The sequence below is a fragment of the Lycorma delicatula genome, chromosome 10, assembly GCF_047948215.1.
Source record: "Lycorma delicatula isolate Av1 chromosome 10, ASM4794821v1, whole genome shotgun sequence".
NCBI lineage: Eukaryota > Metazoa > Arthropoda > Insecta > Hemiptera > Fulgoridae > Lycorma > Lycorma delicatula.
In genome coordinates, this window is record NC_134464.1 from 1,065,112 (window position 1) to 1,073,470 (window position 8,359).

The window sequence follows — 8,359 nt, forward strand, 5'->3', positions numbered from 1 at the left end:
AAATTTCATGAGATCGTGTGAGCTCTGGCTTGTTTTGATTTTAGCACAGTATTTACGCGTATTGAAAACTATTGCATCTGTCTGAGAATGTAAGGTTTTAAAAGGTTAGTTGTAAAGATATTTTGTTAACAATTTTAAGGTTAAAATTGCTTACAATTTTATTTTATTATTTTTTTTTAAATAAATTATTCGATAATTTATCATTAGAGTTTTATTGGGTACGTAAACTTAAATTGTGTCTTGCGTTGTAGTAATATTTTTATATTTTTTTAAGAATTACATCATTTCGTTGTTAGATCGACTAACAAAGTGTAAATTAAGTTATGCGAAGGAATCGCTAATAAACTGATCTGTAAACTGTAACTTGTGTTTGGCTTTGAGATTTATGGAGTGTGGAGCCCGTATAATTGTTTTTATTACGATTTGTTAAAATTATTATGTAGTTACCTTTGCTAAAGTTCCTATTATGCACACAATAATTTCTTGAATTTGAAGTAATGGTTTTTCATTCGAAAATTTTCAAATGAGTGATTCTGGAAGTGTGGGATTCAATTTTAAGCAGGATATATAATGATGCAAGGAACAAAAGGAGGATATCTCCATCAACAATATTATTGGAATATATGGTAGTAAAACTATTACAATTTTTAAAAGGGTTTATCTAAAAAGTTACTTTAAGTGGAATTGGATTGCTTACAGGATTAAGCAAGCAATAATCCTGTAACCTTTCACTTGTACTTGGCGACAGGGTGAATAGTTTTACAACTTTCTAACAAGTAAAGTTAGTATTACTTGACAGAAGGTATGCAAATTTTTCCTTTTTCTGCTTTGTTTTAGATTTTCAAAATGTCTCGACGAAGAAATCGTCATGGTATTTCTATTTTACTCCTTTGGCATCGGCTGACCAGCTTTATATTTGGAGTCATTGTTGGCTGTGTTGTTTTATACTATTACACATTTTTTTGAACAACATTGTAAGTAATAAATATATTGTGTAAAAGTAATATCTTTCTCAAAAAGTCTATTTTAAATTTATAGCATTTATAATGTATCAGATAAATTTTTTGGTATATATATTGATATATTTATTACAGTTCAGGTAAAAATAAAAATCTGCGTGCTTTTTTTACTTCCCTGGGCATAAATAATTTTAATGATTCCTCTGTGTAGAAGTTTTTTTTACTTTAATAATATTGTAATGTTTCTTTCACTATATTGCCAGCGAACATATTCCTCTGAGATGTTCTTATTTTAACAAACCAAATAGTGAAACTCAGAGGGGGAAAGAAAGGACAGGAATGTTTGGTGGATGAGTTATGGTTTTCCACTAGTATAATTTCAAAGAGAGGCATTGGTTTGTGAAATGTAAGCATATGTCTTCTTGAATGCAAACAACCAATTATTAATTTATTTTAATATGTTATCATTAGATTGAGGTAAATGTTTACAGTTTCCCTCCTGCCTCTAAACTCTTTGTTATTAAGGTATATTAATTTAAACTTAGTATGAAGAACAAAAGAATGTTTGTTTTAAGTCAGAAACTCAAAAATATAATTAATCTTAAAAGTATTCTCAGAAGATTCTGAATTATCTGTCTGTTGGAGGCTTTTGTTTGTCTGCTACTGTTGGTCAGAACTGAGCTGCCAATTGTTTTAAACAGGACATGGATTTGCAATCTGTAGTTCAGATTGAGTCTATGGAACATGAATTTGATCAGATCGCCAAATAAATAAATGGTGCTTTTGGTTAGATACATTTACATGAACTTCATGCCATATTCTTTCTATCACTTGCATTTGAGCCCCGGTGTCTGAATTAACAAAGTGGTTAACTGTTAAGCACGGGAGCAGAAAATGTTCAGACCCCTGAAATTTTCCCCAAACACAATTTTTTTGGTCAGAAATTTCTCCAAAACTTTGTTACATTTTACCGACCAATTTATTGTATGTGATCAGTTATAAAAAGAGAAGTAATAAAAATACATGGGTTGCAGACATTCAATTTATTCAAAAAATATAGAAATACTAGCTTGATCTTTAGTTCTTGATTTTTCATTTGGGTGTTATTTACTAAATGATTTCCAAGTTTATCGCATCTACTGTGTCAGTCACAAAGTGCACAATTTACATCTTTCTTACTTTTAAATGTCAATATAGTTAATTAATGTACAATTATGATATTTTATACTTACTATACTGTATATTGTGTATATCAATTAACACTATTAAAAGTTACGTAACTAGTTTACTATTAAAAGAAAACAATACGCTTGCAGGTGGCCAACTAATGAAAACAAAGAAGCACTATTGCCTACCCAAAAGCAACTAAATGAATAGTGCAGTAGAGAGGAGACGAGACACTCACGCTTGCAAACACTGGTGACCACAATGCAATGCTAGCGCATTACGTCATTATTTACCATCGGCTGTGAAATTACGTAACTAATTATATAAATCTCTGCTATTATATAAAACAAAGACACTAGGTGATCAGATTAACTAGGGATCAAAATAAATAACAGGTAATGTTATTTATTTTGACCTTTGAAAAAATTAAGTTATGTATGTAGTTAGATTGACTCTCCGATAATGAAAGTCAGTCTGACTTAAATGTTGAATATTGTTACTGTAAACATAGAAGAATACTATGTTAATTTTATTAGTTCATTTATATGGTTCATCAAATGTAAGTTGATAAATTTATTTATTAATATTATTAAATTAGTATGAGTTACCTATGATTGTTAAAGATTAAAATTTTAAAGATATATTTTTTATCTTACTTGATACATCTGTTATTAAAGACATAGAATTATAAGTATGTTATGAATATTTCTTATGTTAATGTTGTAATTTAAATAAATATATATATATATATATATATATATGTTGTTATTTTGTATTCAGTTATTAATCTTATTTGATGTCTATGAAAAATATTTATTTTAATTTACCAAAAGTTAGAGTTTTTTGAAAGTAATTTTGAGAATATTCTGCTATTTAATGATTTATCATTTTCTTCATTGTTCGCCGAGAACATGTAGATATAAATATTTACATATTAAAAAACAAAATAAAAAAAACTAATTTTATTAAAGTTTTTTAAGTTTTAAGAGTTCAAGAAGTTCAACACTGAGTAATCCAGCTTGTAAGTCATAATAAAAAAAAAAAAAAACTACTTGGTAGTTAATTTATTAATATTAATGATAATCAGTCACATATATAGTGGTTATTATATTTTAAAGATATACTTTTTAAAACTATAATGTACTTAAATTTTTTTCTCCTTCTGGTAAGTAAATGCCAATGTCCAATTCAGCAACCCTAATTTCTTTTATTTTCTTTTTATGATAATAAATAAATTTTGTGGCAGATGATTACCCAAATCAGAACATATATATATTTGCTCTAGAAGGTGCACATCTTCTAGTGCAAATGAGACAGCTTGCATGGTAGGTGAAATTTTCTTCCCCACAATTGCCTGTTGCATACCTGTAAAAATATATAGCAAATAATAAATATCCATAATGTTTTTCTTTTCATCTAATTATTAGATGATTTAAGCAAACATGTGGCCCATAGATAATTAAGAAATTGAGGTTGTCTACACATCTTGCGAAGTTGTTGAATTTTTGGGTCTTAGAAGAAAAGTAAAATTGTTTCTCTATAAAGATAAGTTAAGGAGAGCAATTAACAATGAAAAAGGATGAGCCGGCCAACATTTTAAATATATTAAATCATTCATGAACAGTTCAAGTTGTTTGTCCTATTACAGGAAATACTATTTTTATGGATGCTGAAGTTCTTTTCAAAGATCTGGAAGAGTGCACTGGTATCATTAGTTTTCAAAAATGATGATTTACATGATATAAGAAATTATAAACCTATGTCAGAGCTCAATTGAGTCTTTGAAAAAGTTGTTTACATAAACTTTTATGAGACTTTATGCAATTTTATTGATTCGTACTGTAGTTTCATGGTCTGAAGAGCTACAGTTACAGACCTGAATGAAATGATCTCATTTGTGGCCTCCAAAATTGAGAAGAGAGGTTAGGTTGATGTTATATATTTTGATTTTAGGAAAGTGTTTGACATACTGCAGCACAGCATACTGTTGAGTAAGTTGGTCATGAACACAATCACTGATTGTATGTTAATATGGTTCCATATACTGACCTAACTAATCTATGGCAAGGTGGTTGGGAAAGTTTCTAAATGTTATTTGGCTACTTCTGGGGTTTCACAAGGTTCAAGTTCTTGCACTTTTATTTAATATCATTGGAAAAGATAGTCAGTCTAATATCTTACTGTTTGCTAATGGTCTGAAACTTCTTATAAAAGTAAACTTAGACCATTATTTTGTTGTGCTGCAGAACGATACTGGCAAGATACATAGATGGTTTATTACAAATCATAAGCCATTAAGTCTAGACAAGAGTAAAGTTATAATCTTTTCTTAAAAAATTGTGGTAATTATGTGTCAGTATATCTCTCATGAAATTATATGTTGTGAGGAGGTAGTATTTGACTTAGGTGTAAACTATGTGCAATTCTTTACAAATTGTGTTAATAAGATTTCTATCAAACCCAGGCTAGTGTTTTGGTTTAGTCACCACTTCTAGTCAGAAAATATCATCTTGGAGCTACCCCTAAACATTGTTTATCTAGTACTTGAATTTATCTCTGTATCTATGATTCGGAATTACAAGAAATATGAAACCAGCAATAATAACTGAAGTTATTATTGGACTGAAGTCCAATTGAAGTTCTATTCAAAAGCATTTGTTAATATACTCTATTTAATTAACAGTTTATGAAGATATGATTGAATTACAAAACTTTTGCAAGCTTAGAATTCTAAATCGTTGTACATAGTAAGCAAGGGTACAAAGAAATTTAATATTAAAAATGAGAAATTCAATTTGACAAAATACAAAAAAAATTAATAAATAAACTTTATTTATGGCTGGAGGGTGCAATAAAAGTAAGTTTGCTTAACTAATTACAGCATTTAATTATTAGGTAATTACGTTAATAAAGAGAACACATACGATTTTACACCTTTACTTAAGGTCTATAAATGTTAAAAATCACCGATTTTGAGATTTTAAACATTTATAGAAGTTGTTAAGTCCTTTCTTAACAGTTATTTTATTTTTATGTAGTAATCTATCAAAATACATCCCAGTTATTTTGGGATGATAGATCGATATATATATATATCCTTATAGCTAGGGTTTTAAGGGACTTTTTCATCCACAAAATTTCATGAGATCGTGTGAGCTCTGGCTTGTTTTGATTTTAGCACAGTATTTACGCGTATTGAAAACTATTGCATCTGTCTGAGAATGTAAGGTTTTAAAAGGTTAGTTGTAAAGATATTTTGTTAACAATTTTAAGGTTAAAATTGCTTACAATTTTATTTTATTATTTTTTTTTAAATAAATTATTCGATAATTTATCATTAGAGTTTTATTGGGTACGTAAACTTAAATTGTGTCTTGCGTTGTAGTAATATTTTTATATTTTTTTAAGAATTACATCATTTCGTTGTTAGATCGACTAACAAAGTGTAAATTAAGTTATGCGAAGGAATCGCTAATAAACTGATCTGTAAACTGTAACTTGTGTTTGGCTTTGAGATTTATGGAGTGTGGAGCCCGTATAATTGTTTTTATTACGATTTGTTAAAATTATTATGTAGTTACCTTTGCTAAAGTTCCTATTATGCACACAATAATTTCTTGAATTTGAAGTAATGGTTTTTCATTCGAAAATTTTCAAATGAGTGATTCTGGAAGTGTGGGATTCAATTTTAAGCAGGATATATAATGATGCAAGGAACAAAAGGAGGATATCTCCATCAACAATATTATTGGAATATATGGTAGTAAAACTATTACAATTTTTAAAAGGGTTTATCTAAAAAGTTACTTTAAGTGGAATTGGATTGCTTACAGGATTAAGCAAGCAATAATCCTGTAACCTTTCACTTGTACTTGGCGACAGGGTGAATAGTTTTACAACTTTCTAACAAGTAAAGTTAGTATTACTTGACAGAAGGTATGCAAATTTTTCCTTTTTCTGCTTTGTTTTAGATTTTCAAAATGTCTCGACGAAGAAATCGTCATGGTATTTCTATTTTACTCCTTTGGCATCGGCTGACCAGCTTTATATTTGGAGTCATTGTTGGCTGTGTTGTTTTATACTATTACACATTTTTTTGAACAACATTGTAAGTAATAAATATATTGTGTAAAAGTAATATCTTTCTCAAAAAGTCTATTTTAAATTTATAGCATTTATAATGTATCAGATAAATTTTTTGGTATATATATTGATATATTTATTACAGTTCAGGTAAAAATAAAAATCTGCGTGCTTTTTTTACTTCCCTGGGCATAAATAATTTTAATGATTCCTCTGTGTAGAAGTTTTTTTTACTTTAATAATATTGTAATGTTTCTTTCACTATATTGCCAGCGAACATATTCCTCTGAGATGTTCTTATTTTAACAAACCAAATAGTGAAACTCAGAGGGGGAAAGAAAGGACAGGAATGTTTGGTGGATGAGTTATGGTTTTCCACTAGTATAATTTCAAAGAGAGGCATTGGTTTGTGAAATGTAAGCATATGTCTTCTTGAATGCAAACAACCAATTATTAATTTATTTTAATATGTTATCATTAGATTGAGGTAAATGTTTACAGTTTCCCTCCTGCCTCTAAACTCTTTGTTATTAAGGTATATTAATTTAAACTTAGTATGAAGAACAAAAGAATGTTTGTTTTAAGTCAGAAACTCAAAAATATAATTAATCTTAAAAGTATTCTCAGAAGATTCTGAATTATCTGTCTGTTGGAGGCTTTTGTTTGTCTGCTACTGTTGGTCAGAACTGAGCTGCCAATTGTTTTAAACAGGACATGGATTTGCAATCTGTAGTTCAGATTGAGTCTATGGAACATGAATTTGATCAGATCGCCAAATAAATAAATGGTGCTTTTGGTTAGATACATTTACATGAACTTCATGCCATATTCTTTCTATCACTTGCATTTGAGCCCCGGTGTCTGAATTAACAAAGTGGTTAACTGTTAAGCACGGGAGCAGAAAATGTTCAGACCCCTGAAATTTTCCCCAAACACAATTTTTTTGGTCAGAAATTTCTCCAAAACTTTGTTACATTTTACCGACCAATTTATTGTATGTGATCAGTTATAAAAAGAGAAGTAATAAAAATACATGGGTTGCAGACATTCAATTTATTCAAAAAATATAGAAATACTAGCTTGATCTTTAGTTCTTGATTTTTCATTTGGGTGTTATTTACTAAATGATTTCCAAGTTTATCGCATCTACTGTGTCAGTCACAAAGTGCACAATTTACATCTTTCTTACTTTTAAATGTCAATATAGTTAATTAATGTACAATTATGATATTTTATACTTACTATACTGTATATTGTGTATATCAATTAACACTATTAAAAGTTACGTAACTAGTTTACTATTAAAAGAAAACAATACGCTTGCAGGTGGCCAACTAATGAAAACAAAGAAGCACTATTGCCTACCCAAAAGCAACTAAATGAATAGTGCAGTAGAGAGGAGACGAGACACTCACGCTTGCAAACACTGGTGACCACAATGCAATGCTAGCGCATTACGTCATTATTTACCATCGGCTGTGAAATTACGTAACTAATTATATAAATCTCTGCTATTATATAAAACAAAGACACTAGGTGATCAGATTAACTAGGGATCAAAATAAATAACAGGTAATGTTATTTATTTTGACCTTTGAAAAAATTAAGTTATGTATGTAGTTAGATTGACTCTCCGATAATGAAAGTCAGTCTGACTTAAATGTTGAATATTGTTACTGTAAACATAGAAGAATACTATGTTAATTTTATTAGTTCATTTATATGGTTCATCAAATGTAAGTTGATAAATTTATTTATTAATATTATTAAATTAGTATGAGTTACCTATGATTGTTAAAGATTAAAATTTTAAAGATATATTTTTTATCTTACTTGATACATCTGTTATTAAAGACATAGAATTATAAGTATGTTATGAATATTTCTTATGTTAATGTTGTAATTTAAATAAATATATATATATATATATATATGTTGTTATTTTGTATTCAGTTATTAATCTTATTTGATGTCTATGAAAAATATTTATTTTAATTTACCAAAAGTTAGAGTTTTTTGAAAGTAATTTTGAGAATATTCTGCTATTTAATGATTTATCATTTTCTTCATTGTTCGCCGAGAACATGTAGATATAAATATTTACATATTAAAAAACAAAATAAAAAAAACTAATTTTATTAAAGTTTTTT